Raw genomic sequence first — 14878 nt, 5'->3', positions numbered from 1 at the left:
CTCCCCTGCACAGTCTTTTTTCCATGAGTAACACTGCTGGGTCTGAGTGTGAGAAAGGATTAAGCATGAGAGGAGGAAGTTTGGTTGTTTTTTTGTTTTTGTTTTTGTTTTTGTTTTGTGTTTTTTAGAATACTTTTGACATGGTCCATTCAAGTCCAAGGTCCCAACTTTTCTATCTGCAGTCTGTTGGTTTTAGGAGAAACGTGGAAGGCCATATCTAGCATACAGTGGATAAACACAAAATCTGATTCCATTCAGGGAATGCTTTTTACTTGTGGCTTAAGGGAAAGGCTCTAAAATTCACTCTGAAAATCTTCAATATGAGTTATAAAACTTACTAGTGGGTTATAAAAATTTAGGAATGTAGTCACTTTTTTGAATGTGTAAAAAAATTTTGAACTTTTTATTGTGAATTGAGTGAAGGTTTACAGACAAGATCATCAGCTTTACATTTTAAAAATCATACACTTTTTGTTAATCTCAATTATTGCATTCCCCTTCCTGCAACAATAATTACCCCCATTCCTCCCTGTGGTTCCTATTTGCATTCTACCCACTTTCCTATCCCTTCTCAACTTTGTCCTTAGGCATATGGTGCTGTTTTGATTAATTTATTGACCATCCCATGGGGGTACATACCTTACTAGTGTTGTTATCCCCTCTAAAACCCATCTAGTGTTTGACTGAAAATTGGGCCTAAAGGGCGCTTGGCTCCTCTAGTCTCCTTCTGACCAGGAAACCTGGTCTTTTTTAAAGTTTTAATTAAATAATTTTGTGCCACATTTTCTCCCACTCTATCCCAGTTCCCTCTAATGTGATCCACTTCAGAGCAGTTGGTAGTGGGAGCCAGGTACTGTCGAGTTCTTCTGGTCTCAGAGTTGTGAGACTGATGTTCACATGTTCCGTTAGTTCATTGAACTAGCTGATTCCAAACCTCTTTGATTTTTACTTGTTTCCATACACACAGAAAGACCAATAGTTAGTTGCACCTTAGACAGCTGCTCATGAGCTTTCAAGATCCCAGATGCTACTCACCAAAGTAGGATGTAGAGCATTGTCTTTGTGGACTATGTTATGCCAAGTGACCATGGTGTCCCCTGAGACTGGGGTCCTGAACCTCCAGGTTCAGCTACTCATTGCCTTAAGATGTTTGATAATATCTACGAAGTTTTCATTTTTTTGCCTGTTGTGTGCTCCACTGCATTCATAGTTGTGTGTGCAGGAAAGGTAAACACTCATTTATAAATAATCCTTTTTCAAACTCTTATCCTCTTCCTCCCTTACCCATTCAGCCTATGTCTTAATCCATGTATCTACATACAGAACACTGTTGGTCCAAGGTTGTATATATATCATGCTTACCTCTATCCTCTGTGTCCCATGCATACCTTACCATGTCTTCACCTATCTTCACCATTTTTCTGCTAACCTCCCTCTTCTTGTATATTGCTCTCCCCCTTCTTGTATATTGCCTTCCCTGTCACCCGAGGTAATGTGTCTACCTTCTAGCCAGTGAATTGCTCTTCCCACCCCTGGTAACCATTAAAGCATATTTATTTTCGTATAGAAACTTTTTCTTAAGCTTTTACAGTAATTGTCTCATTCATTATTTATCCTTCTGCGATTGACTGATTTCACTCAGCAAAATGTCCTACAACTTCAGCCATGTTGTGAGGTGTTTCACAGATTCATCATTATTCACTGTTGCATAGTGTTCCATTGTGGATGTACCAAAGTTTGTTTGTCCACTCTTCTGTTGATAGGCACTTAGTCTGTCTCCACTATTCCATTGTGAATAGTGCTGCGATGAACATTGCTGTTGTTGTTGGTAAGTGCCGTCAACTCGCTTCCAACTCATAGCAACCCTGTATAGTAGGGATTCCGAGGAGCATCTGGTGGGTGTGAACTGCTGACCTTGTGGTTCACAGTCCAGTGCTGATCTACAGCGCCACACCAGGAGTCTGTGTTGAACATTGGTGTGCAAATAATCTACTCGTATCCTGACTTGTATTTGTTGTGGATATATACCAAGTAGAGTAATTGCTGGGTCATAAGGTAAATAAACACCTTATTTCCGACTTTTTGAGGAAGTGCCATACTGTTTTCCAGAGTGGTTGAACCATTTTACAGTCCCAGCAACAATGTGGGAGGGTCCTAGTCTCTCCGCACCCTCACCAGTCTTTGTTGTTTTCAGCTTTCTTTAACTTTGCTATTAAGGCTGATGTGAGATGTGATCATTATGTTTTGATTTGCATCTCTCTAGTGGAGTCCTGGTGTGACGCTGTGGGTTAATGTGTGAGACCACAAAGTCAGTTGTTTTAACTGCAAGTTTGGTGGTTCAAGCTCACCAGCTGCTCCTTGGAAACCCTATACAGGATTGTTATGGGTTGGAATCAACTTGACAGCACTTAACAAACAGCAATGGCTAATGATCACAAACATTTCTTCATATGTTTGTTGGCCACATGAATGTCTTCTTTGGTGAAGTATCTGTTGATGACCTTTCCCCATTTTTGAAATGGGTTGTTTGTCTTTTTCTTGTAGAGGTGGTGTGGTCTAGAAATTTTAGGTATTAATCCCTTGTCTGATATATCTTTGCAAAAAATATTTTCCCAGACTGTGAACTCCCTTTTTACTCTTTTGGCTGTATCTTTTGATGCACATAAGCGTCTAATCTTTAGGAGGTCCCAGTCATCTATTTTGTCTTGTACTGTTTGTGTGTTTTTTGTGATATTTGATAGTGGATTATGTATTAGATACACTATATTGTTAGAGGCCCTTAGTTTGTTCCTATTTATTTCCTTGGTGATCTTTATAGTTCTAGGTTTTCCATTTAGGTTTTTAATCCATATTGAGTTTGTTTTTGTATATGGTGTGAGATATGGGTTTTGGTTCATTCTTTGCAAATGGAATTCCAGTTTTGCCAGCACCAATTGTTGAAGAGACTTCCTCTTTCTCATTTGATGTGTTTGGCCCTTTGCCAGAGATCAGTTCACTGTGTATATGGATAGATATACTTCTTCTTATATTTTTAGCTAAAGTATACACAGCAAAACAAATTTCTGTTCAGTTTCTACACTCACCCGAGTTCAGTGACACTGAGTGCATCCTTGTTATTGCAGCATTGTCGTTACTTCCCTTCTACTTGTCTTCTTCAAGGAGCCTTGGAAGCGTAGTGGGTTTGGAGTTGGACTGCTAACCACACAATTGGCAGTTCGTATCCACCAGTCACTCCAAGGGAGAAAGGTGAGGCTTTCTGCTCTCATAAAGATTTACAGCCTCAGAAACTATAAATGGTCGCTGTGAGGAAGCGACTCCACGGTCCACCACCACCACCTTCCTCCCTTCCTTCCATATGTCTCACTTCCCCCCCATGCCCCAGTGTCTCAGTTGTGCTTCAGTGTAACTGTTGTCCATTTGGTCCCATGTGGATACTTTTTTAAAAGAGCACAGTCCTCAGGGGTGAAATTCTTTACGTTTGAGCTAACCTGTTTTTTAGTTAAAAGGCGAGTAGAATGTGGAGAATCTTTAATTTAGAAAGTTGTTACTGGATCTCAGTGAGGATTTCTCTTTAAGTAAATAATCGGTGTAGAGGAGAGGGCTTTAAAAAGTTTGTGAACAAACGGAATGAAAAGATAATGGAATTTTTCTCCCCCTCAACCATACTGAATTGTTTTGTTAGGTAACTTAGAGTGTAATCAATAAGCTTTTGATTTCTATTGTCATCCGTAGAAGAAAAAAATAATGCTTACAAAGGAAAGAAAAAAATGGAATTCATTTTGCAGGGTGTTGGTAGTATATGTTGCAGTCAGCTGGTGATCGAAAGGTGGGTGGTTTAAACCTACCTTGCAGTCTGCTCTTGTAAAGATGGTTGTTGTTAGGTCTTAGAAATTTCCACAACAATGTGAGAATAAGAAAATACACATGCACAGTTTCCTTTTTCTCCAAGTGGTGGTGGTGATGTGCCATTGGGTCGATCCTGACTCATTGCGGCCCAGTATAGCATTTTCAAGGCTATAACTCTTTACGGGGGAAGGCCTTATCTTTCTCGCACAGAGCAGCTGGCAGATTTGAACTGCTGACCTTTTTGTTAACAGACCAACACTTAACCACAACATTATCAGAAGTAGAATTCTAAACATTTTCATACATTTAAAAAATTGTACATTGCCCAGTGATGTATATGTTTTTTTCCATCCATTCACGAGTACTCTATAAAGATTTTACATATTTCAATGTATTCCGTTGTTGTTGTTAAATGCCATTGAGTAGATTCCGACCCATAGCGACCCTGTACAGGGTATCTGAGGCTGTAAATCTTTATGGGAGCAGAAAGCCTCATCTTTCTCCCACGGAACAGCTGGTAGTTTCAAACTGCTGACCTTGCGGTTCGCAGCCCAATGCATAACCACTACGCTACCAGAGCTCCGTGTATTCTGTTGTAGAGGACAGAAAAGCTCCACATACTTGTGTGAATTAAAAAAAAAAAAAAACTCCGTTTCTCCAATTCTTCAACATAAAATATAAAGTCTTTTACAGATTTTCAATGTATGGTGAGTTTCTAAGACCATATGAGAATAATAATAATAAAAAAAAATGTATACAGATTCCCTTTCATGAAGTAGAATTCTAAAAAGATTTTTAATCTATTTTATAAATTGTGTAATTGGGTAAAAATATAGACTTAAAAAAAATCTGTCACAATAATTCTACAGAGTTTTGTATACTTCCAGTAGTCCACTATTTTAGAAAGACTGGAAAGGTTCCAGTACATATGGGAATGAAAAAAAAAATATATATTCTGTTTTCCTGATTTTATCTACAGAAACTCTAAAATTTTGACATGTTTTTGAAGTATTGCTTGTTAAAAGAATAATTTCCCAAAGTATTGTGAGGAGAAAAGTATATGTAGTTTGTTCCACTCATCAACAAGAACTTTAAGGAGTTTTAAGCTTAAAAAAAAAAAAAATCACACTGTAAACTACAAATAAAAATTGTTCCTTATAAATACATCCTGTGAATAGAGGGAAAAATGCCTTTTGTCCTTTCCATCATTAAAAAAATCAAAAACATTATTGTTGTTAGGTGCTATTGAGTCATAGCATCTCTACATACACCAGAACGAAACACTATCAGGTCCTTTGCCTTCCTTAGTCATTGCCATGTTTAAATCCATTCTTGTAGCCAGTATGCCAGTCCATCTCATTGAAGACTGCCCTTTTGATTTGCTGGCTCTCTATACTTTACCAAGCATGATGTCCTTCTTAAGGGACATCTGTAAATATTACAATCTAGAAAACTGTATGGAGGCAGTTCTACTCCATCACATGGGGCCAGTAGAGTCAGAATCACCTCAGTGACACCTAAGAACAATATATATATATATTTGACATTTTAAAAGCATGCCTGCCATTTACTTGCATTGCAATAAGCTGCCTATTTACTTTTGCCTTTTTGTGAACTTTATAAAAATATTGTTCTGGATGTCTGTTGTAGCATTACATGCTACCTCAAAACAGTGGCTTGAAACAACAACTGTTGCATCATCCCTCACAGTTTTGTGGGTCAGGAAACCTGGCAGGACTTCGACTAATCGGTGCTTGTTTCGTGTGATGTTGATGAGGGCATCTGGTGCTATTCTGCCAGAAGATGGGGGAAGGCTGGAAAACTTGCTCAGCTGAGAGACGTGTGACATCTCAACATGGCGGCAGCGGAATGACTCAGAACTGCCCAAATGTCCCTTTGAAGAAAACAAGAAGAAGCTTAATGACAGAGCCTTGAAAGTCACAGTTTACTTACTAGTCCAACTCTATTAGTCAAAGTAGTCATATCACCTGTCCAGACATAAGAGTCACAGGGCATGGGCCACAGCTCTCACTGTGTAGTTTAGGATTGGCCAGATGTTTAGGGAAAGTTTATACACAGGATGTGGGATTTCCTCTTTGTGGTCCTCTCCTTTCTAGGAATTCCCATTCACTTTCTAGCTACTGTGGTAGTTCAGATATTTCTACGTACCCTGACACTCATTCTTCATCCAGTAAGACTGTGGGTCTCAGTATCTAAGTTTTGTTCCCCAGTGTGACTTGGACCATCAGCTGCCTTAGTAGGTATGAAGCCTTAAAAACGTGAAATGACTGCAGTGCCATTATCTCTGGTAAGTGTTGACATCCCTCAAGTTCCCGTCTGCTTCTAGATACTCTCTAGTGTCTTCAAAAGGAGCTCTGGTAGCGTAGTGGTTACGAATCGGGCTGTGAACTTTAAGGCCAGCAGTTCGAAACTACCAGCCATTCCGCAGGAGAGAGATGAGGCTTTCTGCTCCCGTAAAGATATACAGCCACGGAAACCCTGTACAGAGTCGCTATGGGTTGGAACTGCCTCGAAGGCACTTAACAACAACAAGTTTCTTCAAACAGTTTTATAATAATCTGTTTCGAGTTTCTAATTGTTACCTGTAGGCGAGTCCCTTCAGACAGAAAGTACACTGCCAATTCTGGAGACAGAACCAACTTTCTGTTGACTTCTATTCCATTCTGTGACTCTGCCTCCCATGATCACACTCCCATGAATATGTCACCATGGTTAAATAGGAGTTCAGTTTTATGTGTAATTTTTATCATAAAATGAAAATATGATGTGTGTAAGTTATGAATGAAAGAGATTTAACAAGTCAAAGCTACTATCCAATTGTAAGAATTAGACCATTATCAATACTATATCATTGTCCTGACTCCATTCTACTTCCCTTTCCCCACTATCCTAATTTTTGTGTTTATTATTTTATTTTTATTACATTTGAGGTTTTTTTTGAAAGTTTTAAAATATTTTGTAAATAATGTAGTTTACTATTTTTGAATGTTTATAAAACTAGATTTGTACCATATATATTCTTCTGCACATTTTCTTTTCTTCACAGGGTTTTCCAGAATCGTTTATATTGTTGCATGTTGCTTTAACACATTTATTTTCACTTCTGTATTAGATTATATTGTGTGAATATATAATAAATATGTTAAGTAATACTTCATTCATTTTGCTGATCCTCTCCTTCGTATGGTTCGCCAGCTATATTGTATTAACCTTCTTAGTCCCCCACTTGTCTGTCAGTTTGCCATACTGTGTAAACTGTGTGTTGCAGTGATGCTGGAAGCTATACCACCAATGCTTTAAATACCAGCAGGATCATCCATGGTGGGAAGGTTTCAATCAGACTGAGACTGACTAGGAAGAAGGAGAAGCGAACCAGTACTGAATGGTCAGCTACTGATACTCTTATGAATAGCAGCAGACCATTGTGTGAATTGCACTGGAAGATGAGCGCATCAGGTTGGCAGGCATTCAAAAAGCTGCCTCCTCAAAGTAGAGTTGACCTTAATGATATGAATAGAGCAACACTTCCTGGACCTTCATTTGCTGCTGATGCAGAACAACTCCAAATGAGAAGAAATAGCTGCAAGCATCCATTAATAATTAGAACATGGACTGTACGAAGTATGAATCGAGGAAAATTGGAAGTTGTCAAAAATTAAATGAGCATCAATATTCTAGTTATTGGTGAGCAGAAATGGATTGGTATTAACCATTTCGAATTATGCAGTCATAGTTTACTATGCTGGGAACATCAAAATTGAAGAGGAATAATACCACAAATCATCAAAAACAGCATTTCGAGATCTTTATAGCTGTTTATGATATGGTAATATCCATATATCTGCAAGGTTGACTAGTTAATAGGACTATTCAATCCTATGCACCAACCATTAAACCCAGTGATGATGAAATTTAAGAATTCTGTCAACTTCTTCAGTTGAAATTGATCAAATTAGCAACCACAATGCATTTTTAGTTACTGGTGATTGGAAAGCAAATGTTAAAAATAGCAGAAAGATCCACAGTTGAAAATTATGTCCTTGGTAATAGAAATAACACTAGAGATCTCATGATAGAATTTTGCAAGATTAACAATACTTTTTCCAACAATGTAAAAGGCATCATAGATCACATATGTGAAGAAAGGAAAAAAGGTCATAAAAAAGCAGGAAACAAAAGAGCAAAATGGATGTCAGAGAAAACCCTGGAACTTGCTCTTGAGCAGAGAAACTCAAGTGACTAGAAGAAATGAAGTGAAAGAGCTGAACAGAAAATATCAAAGGGCAGCTCAGGAAGACAAAATAAAGTATTATGAAATATACAAATATCTGGAGTTAGAAAACCAAAAGGGAAGAACACGCTCAGCATTTCTCAAGTTGAAAGAAATGAAGAAAAAATTCAATCCTTGACTTACAATATTGAAGAATTCTATGGACAAAATGTTGATTGAGGTCAATTGGGGTTATTCTGCCAGAAGGTAGGGGGTAGTGCTGAAAAGCTGACTCACTTAAGCCATGTGTGGCACCTCAGCATGGTGGCATCAGGGTGACTCAGAGCTGCTGTTGTGGTGTAGGATAAGAATTAGAATGTTAACCATAAAGTTGGCAGTTCGAACTCACCAGCCACTACTTGGAAACCCTATACAGAGTTGCTATGAATGAGAACTGGCTTGATGGTACTTAGTATTGAATGGTGCAGGAAGCATTTAAAAAAAAAAAAAAAAAGAGAGACAAGGAATATGCAGACTCATTGTACCAAAAAGAATTGGTTGATGATCAACCATTTCAAGAGGTATTGAAGGAAGAAATACAAACAACACTGAAGGCATTGGTGAAAAAGAAGACTCCCAGAATTGAAGGAATACATACTGAAAGGTTTCATCGAACTGATGTGTCACTCTCTCATCAATGTCATGAAATATGGAAGGCAGCTACCTGGCCAACTGATGGGAATATAACCATACTGGTGCCCATTCAAAAGAAAGGTGACCAATGGGATACAGATATGATCAAACTATCATAAATATCATATGCTAGTAAATTTTTATTGAAAATAATTTTAAAACGATGGCAGCAGAGCATCAACAGGAAACTGATAGAAATTCATGGATTCAGAGGAGGATGTAAAATGAGGCATATCATTGCTGATGTCAGATAGATCTTGACTGAAAGCAGAGAATACCAAAAAGAAGTTTATTCTGCTTTACTGACTATGCAAAGTGGTTTGACTTTGTGGATCTTAACAAACTATGGATAGCGTTGTGAAGAATGGGTATTCCAGAACACTTCATGTTCATGAGGAAACTGTACATAGACCAAGAGGCAGTCATTCGAATAGAATGAGGAATGCCGAATGCTTTAAAATGAGGGTAAGTGTGCACCTGGGTTGTATCCTTTCACCATACTTATTTAACTTGTATGTTGAGCAAATAATCTGAGAACCTGGATTGTATGAAAAAGAATGTGTAAGGAGACTCATTAACAACCTGTGATATGCAGATAACACAATCTTGGTTGCTGTAAGCAAAGAGGATTTAAAATACTTACTGATTGCACCTCAGTGTAAAGAAAACAAAAATCCTCACAACTGTACCAATAAATAACATCATGATAAATGGAGAAAAGAAGTGAAATTGTTAAAGACTTCATTTTGCTTGGATTCTTAATCAACACATGTGAAACAGTAGTCAAGAGATCAAATGAAATAATGCATTAGACAAATCTGATGCAAAAGACCTTTAAATGTTTTTAAATGTTTTTAAAGGTCTTTTGCAGCAGATTAAAGTATTAAAGAGAAAGGACGCCTCTGAAGACTAAGGTGCACCTGATCCAAGCCATCGTATTTTCAATCACCTCATATGCATGTAAAGTTGGACAGTTAATAAGGAAGACTTAATGAAGAGTTGATGGATTTGAATTAAGAGGATGGGGAAGAATATTGAAATTACCATGGACTTTTAGAACAAACAAATCCATTTTGTAAGGAGTACAGCCAGAATGTTCCTTAGAAGTGAGAATGTTGAGACTTAGTCTCTTGTCTCTCTGGAGGAGGACATGCTTGGTAAAGTGGAGGGTCATCAAAAAAGAAGACCCCCCCAAGGATATGGAATGACACAATGGCACCGAAGATGGGCCCAAAAATAATAGTAATTGTGAGGATGGTGCAGACCATACAGTGTTTCATTCTGTTGTGCTTAAGGTCACTCTGAATTGGAACTGACTTCCCTTTTGGTTTTCTAACTCCAGGTCTTTACACGTTTCATTATAATATTGGACTTTGTCATCTTGAGCTGGCCTTTGAAAATTTCTGTTCAGCTCTTGCACCTCCTCAATTTCTTTCACTTGCTTTAGCATCTCTCTGCTGGAGAGCAAAATACAGGGTCTCTTCTGATATCCATTTTCTTCACCTTATTTTCTTTCTTTTCTTCTTAATGTAATGATATTCTTGATGTCATCCCACAACTATTCTGGCCTTTGGTCATTAGTATCAGTTCATCAAATCTGTTCTTGAGATCTCTAAATTTAGGTGGGATATGTTCAAGGTCATATTTTGGCTCTAATAGCATTTTAATTTTCTTTAGCTTCGGTCTGAACTTGCATATGAGCAATTGATTCAGACTTTGTATGTTCCATGTTTTGATTATTAATGGATGTTTTGCAGCTGTTTGTCCTCATTTTGAGTTGTGCCCTATGAGCAAATGAAGGTCTAAAAACTACTCCATCTGCTCACAGTCAACTCTACTTTGAGGAGGCAGCTCTTCCCCAGTCATATTTTGAGTGCCTTCCAATCTGAGGGATCATCTTCCAACACTGTATCTATCAATATTCTGGTGCTCTTCATCATGTTTCAGTATTCTGATACTGACAGTGTTTCACTGCTATTCTTAAGATTTTCAGTGACTCGCTATTCAGAAGTAGTCTGTCTCTCCTCCTTTCTAGCCTGTCTTAGTCTGAAAGCTCAGCTGAAACCTATGGGTGACCCTCTTGGTATTTAAAATACCGGTGGCATAACTTCCAGAATCACAATAACATGCAAGCCACCACAGTATGACAAACTGACAGATGAGTGGCAGATGAATCATTGTATGTACCTCATATTTTTAATATGATGGACTTTATGAGGGGAGGGGGTTATATATAAAGTACCTGGGCCATGCTTGTAGAAGTTATCCTGTTCATCTGTCCCCTCCTCAGCTCCCTCTACTGCATTCCTCCCAGTTGAAGTTTTTAAATAGATCCTAGATTCTTAATCATTTCTGTATCTCAGATACCAATTCTTAATGTTGTCATCCTTTAAAAGATGTAGCTAAATCATAAGAAATATTTTAAAAAATACTGCCTTTATACATAACATTGTCTTAAGAATAATCACTTAGTATCATTCATCAAGTAGGATATTTATCCATTTTATATTCAAATTTCCCTGATTTTCTTAAAAATACTGTTTTTGGCTGGCTTATTCAAATAGGATGCAAAAATGTCTTACACGTTGCATTTAGTGCTAAATTTATTAAATTCCTTTTAATCTATAAGTTCTCGCTCTGTGTGTGTATTTTTAAATCTCAAATTTCCCAGATTTAAATTTGGCATTTTGCTGATGTTGTGCCATGGTGTCTTTTAATGTATTTATTCCCCTCTTTGCTACAGGAGTTAAATCTAGGGTCCCTTCTGTTACTGTTGGAATTCTTTGTGGTGGTGGTTTATAGTTCCTGTTGTATCCTATCAGGAAGAATGTTGTTGTTAAGTGCTGTCAAGTCTATTCCAACTCATAGGGATCCTGTATAGTGTTTATGAGAAGTGGCTAGTGAATTTGAATTGTCAACCTTGTGGTTCAAACTGACCTTGCAGTCCAGTGCATTATCCCACAGTGTCACACCAGGAATGACTCCATCAGGAAGAGTGTGTCTGGTTTTGTATATATTATTTGTGTCATTGAATTGATTTAGGTGTTCTCAGTCCTGATTCATCCATTGTAAAGTTCCTCATCAGTTTTCCTCCTAATGTTTTATTTAGCAGCTGAATATGATCATATGCTTTCTCCGTTATTTCACTGTTGTTGTTAAGAGCTGTTGTTGTTAATACTCAGTAGTTAGCTCGGACTCATAACTCCCCTGTATAGAGTTTCCAAGAAGCAGCTGCTGTGTTTGAACTGCCAACCTTTTGATTAGCAGTCCTGTGTTGTTAAGTGCCTGTGTTGTTAGAGCTGGTTCTGACCCATAATAAAGTCTCTACTGGATTTCTGAGGCTATAAATCTTTACAAGAGCAGAAAGCCTCATCTTTCTTCCACAGAGCAGCTGGTGTGCTTGAACCACGGACCTTGTAATTTGCAGTCCAGCGCTTATCCTATGGAGCCACACCTTGCAAAATACATAGTACTATTCTAATATTTAAGGACCTCTAGAACGTAGTGGTTATGCGTTGTGCTGCTAATCTCATGGTTAGCAGTTCAAAATTATAGGCTGTTCTGCAGGAGAAAGATGAGTCTTTCTGCTCCCATAAAGCTTTGCAGCCTTGGAAACCCTATTTGTTGTTGTTGTTAGGTGCCATCGAGTTGATACCGACTCATAGCGATGCTATGCACAGCAGAATGAAATACTGCCCAATCCTGGACCAACCTCACTGCTGCTGCCACACTTGAGTACATTGATGCTGCCACTTGGCCAATCCATCTTGTTGGGGGTCTTCCTCTTTTTCTCTGACCCTCCACCTTACCAAACATGATATGGTTCTACAGTGACTGGAAACCCTATACAGGGTAACTATGAGTTGGAACTAACTCCACAGCACATAATCTCCATTCTAATATTTTCATTCTTTCTGCATTCATACCCTGGAAGTTTTCAGTAAGAAATAATTTTTTATTGTCATCTCTTTGGTTACGCTTAGACATAATTTACAAGGAAACTTTAAAAAACTTCATGGAAAAATTAAATAATGAAATGGACTTTTTCCACAAACTTTTTCAATCCCCCTTTATGTAATTTATGTGACACTCAGGATAAATGTTTGGGTTTTTTTGTTCAGTGCCATCAAGTCAGTTCTGATTCATAGCAAGCTGATATTGAATTTCTGAGGCTGTGTCTCTTTGAGGATCACAAAGACTCATCTTTCTCCCATGAAGTGCCCAGTGAGCTCAAGCCTCCCTGCTCTCACATGATTGTTAGATGCTTTGTTTTTGGTTTTTCTGAGGAGTTTGAGAATAAAAATTGTATTCTCTAGTTTCCTATACTAAGGATTTTTTTCTTCTTTCTGAGAATCTGTATTAAACTTACAAATTTTGACATTTTCATTTAAATTTTAGAGTTGGAATTTCCATTTCTAGAAATATCTAGTTATTTTATTGTCATTGTACTTGAATCTGCAGCCCAATTTAGTGAGAAATGACATCTAAATAATACTGAGTTCCCAATCCATGAATATGGTATACCTCCCCTAAATTTTTTCCTCTATATATGTAGAGTATAAATTGTGCAAATTTTTGTTAATTTAGCCCTAAGTATTGTTGCATATTTGATACTATTTGTTGTTGTTGTTATGTGCCATGGAGTCAGTTCTGACTCATAGTGACCCTGTACAGGGTTTCTGAGGCTGTAAATCTTTATGGGAGCATCTTTCTCTCGTGGGACAGCTGGTAGTTTTGAACTGCTGACCTTAAGGTTTGCAGCCCGATTTGTAACCACTACGCTACCAGAGGTCCTATAGTAAAGGGCATTTTCCAATTTCCAGTTTTTTATTACCATTGTAGAAATACATTTTTTTAAATTGTCATGTATCTTGTGGTTTGCTAAACTCATTTTTTATTACTCAAGGTTTTTTTTTGTTTTTGTTTTAAGATTCTTAGGTATTTTCTATGTAGAGACACATGTTATCTGCAAGTTGTTGTTGTGAAGTGCTGTGGAGTCGATTCTGACCCATAGCAACCCTATATAGGGTTTCTAAGGAGCAGTATAAGGACTGTTTATTTCTCCTATCCAATGACTTCCTCCCTACCCGTTGCCTGTCTTCTCTGAGTGGGACCACCAGTACAGTGTTGAATAGAACTAGTGAGCATGGGCATTCTCTCCTTATAACCAGTTGTATAATGGGAAACTTCCAGTTTTCTGCTCCCCCCACCCTAGCCAGCATCAGTGTCCTTGGCCCAAGCAGATTTCCTGCTCCTCCACCAGGGACAGCTGGCTCTGCTTCTGTTTCTCTTTCCTCTGGCATTGGAATCACTAGTGGCCCAAGGATTCGTTGACCCTCCTCCAGCAACAGACTGCTGTTGCCTGTCACTGGCTACAAGCTAATGGTGATGATTGAGGGGATTTCCTCTTCTGCATTAGGAACAGACCGTTTTGCTTCTGCCTCTCTCTCCATGCAGGTTACCTTTGTCTAGCCCCCTAGGCAGGAGGGTTTTGTGACTCTTCTCAGCAACTTAAAGGTATGGTTGCATAAGAGAGAAAATCCAGGGAAATATAAAGAATTTTGTTCCCTGTGAGGAACAAGTGCAGACTCCTCTTATGTCTAGGGCACCGAGGAGGATTCTAAATGTGCATGGCAATTTATTCTTTTAAAGAAACCCTTAAAATATCACTGACTTGGAGGCAGCAGCTGGGCTAGGGAAATGGCGGCTTCTGGATAGAGCGGGGCTTTGGGCAGTGGAGGCAGCACAGAGGATGTGTTTATGACCTTCTATAGTGAGGTGAAACAAATAGAGAAGAGAGATTGGTTCTAACATCCAAAAATCAGATTGAAAGATTGACCCGTCCTGGTTCCTCTTACTTCAATTTGAACCCATTTGAGATTCTTCAGATAGATCCTGAAGTGACAGATGAGGAAATAAAAAAAGAGATTTCGGCAGTTATCTATCTTGGTGCATCCTGACAAAAATCAAGATGATGCTGATAGAGCACAAAAAGCTTTTGAAGCTGTGGACAAAGCTTACAAGTTGCTACTGGATCAGGAGCAAAAGAAGAGGACCCTGGATGTAATTCAGGCAGGAAAAGAATATGTGAACACACTGTGAAAGAGA

General features: G+C 38.3%; 1 protein-coding gene and 1 pseudogene across 1 annotated transcript in view; both read left to right on the top strand.

Annotated features, from left to right (window-relative positions):
* Positions 1–14878, top strand: part of POLR3B (polymerase (RNA) III (DNA directed) polypeptide B) — a 184867-nt gene that overhangs the window by 70752 nt on the left and 99237 nt on the right. The window lies entirely within an intron of this gene.
* LOC102822716 lies at positions 14471–14872 on the top strand (annotated as a pseudogene).

This window comes from Chrysochloris asiatica, unplaced genomic scaffold, assembly GCF_000296735.1.
Source record: "Chrysochloris asiatica unplaced genomic scaffold, ChrAsi1.0 scaffold00076, whole genome shotgun sequence".
In the NCBI taxonomy this organism is placed as follows: Eukaryota; Metazoa; Chordata; class Mammalia; order Afrosoricida; family Chrysochloridae; genus Chrysochloris; species Chrysochloris asiatica.
Note: the sequence above shows the minus strand (reverse complement) of the source record. Positions and strands in the feature narration are given on the sequence as shown.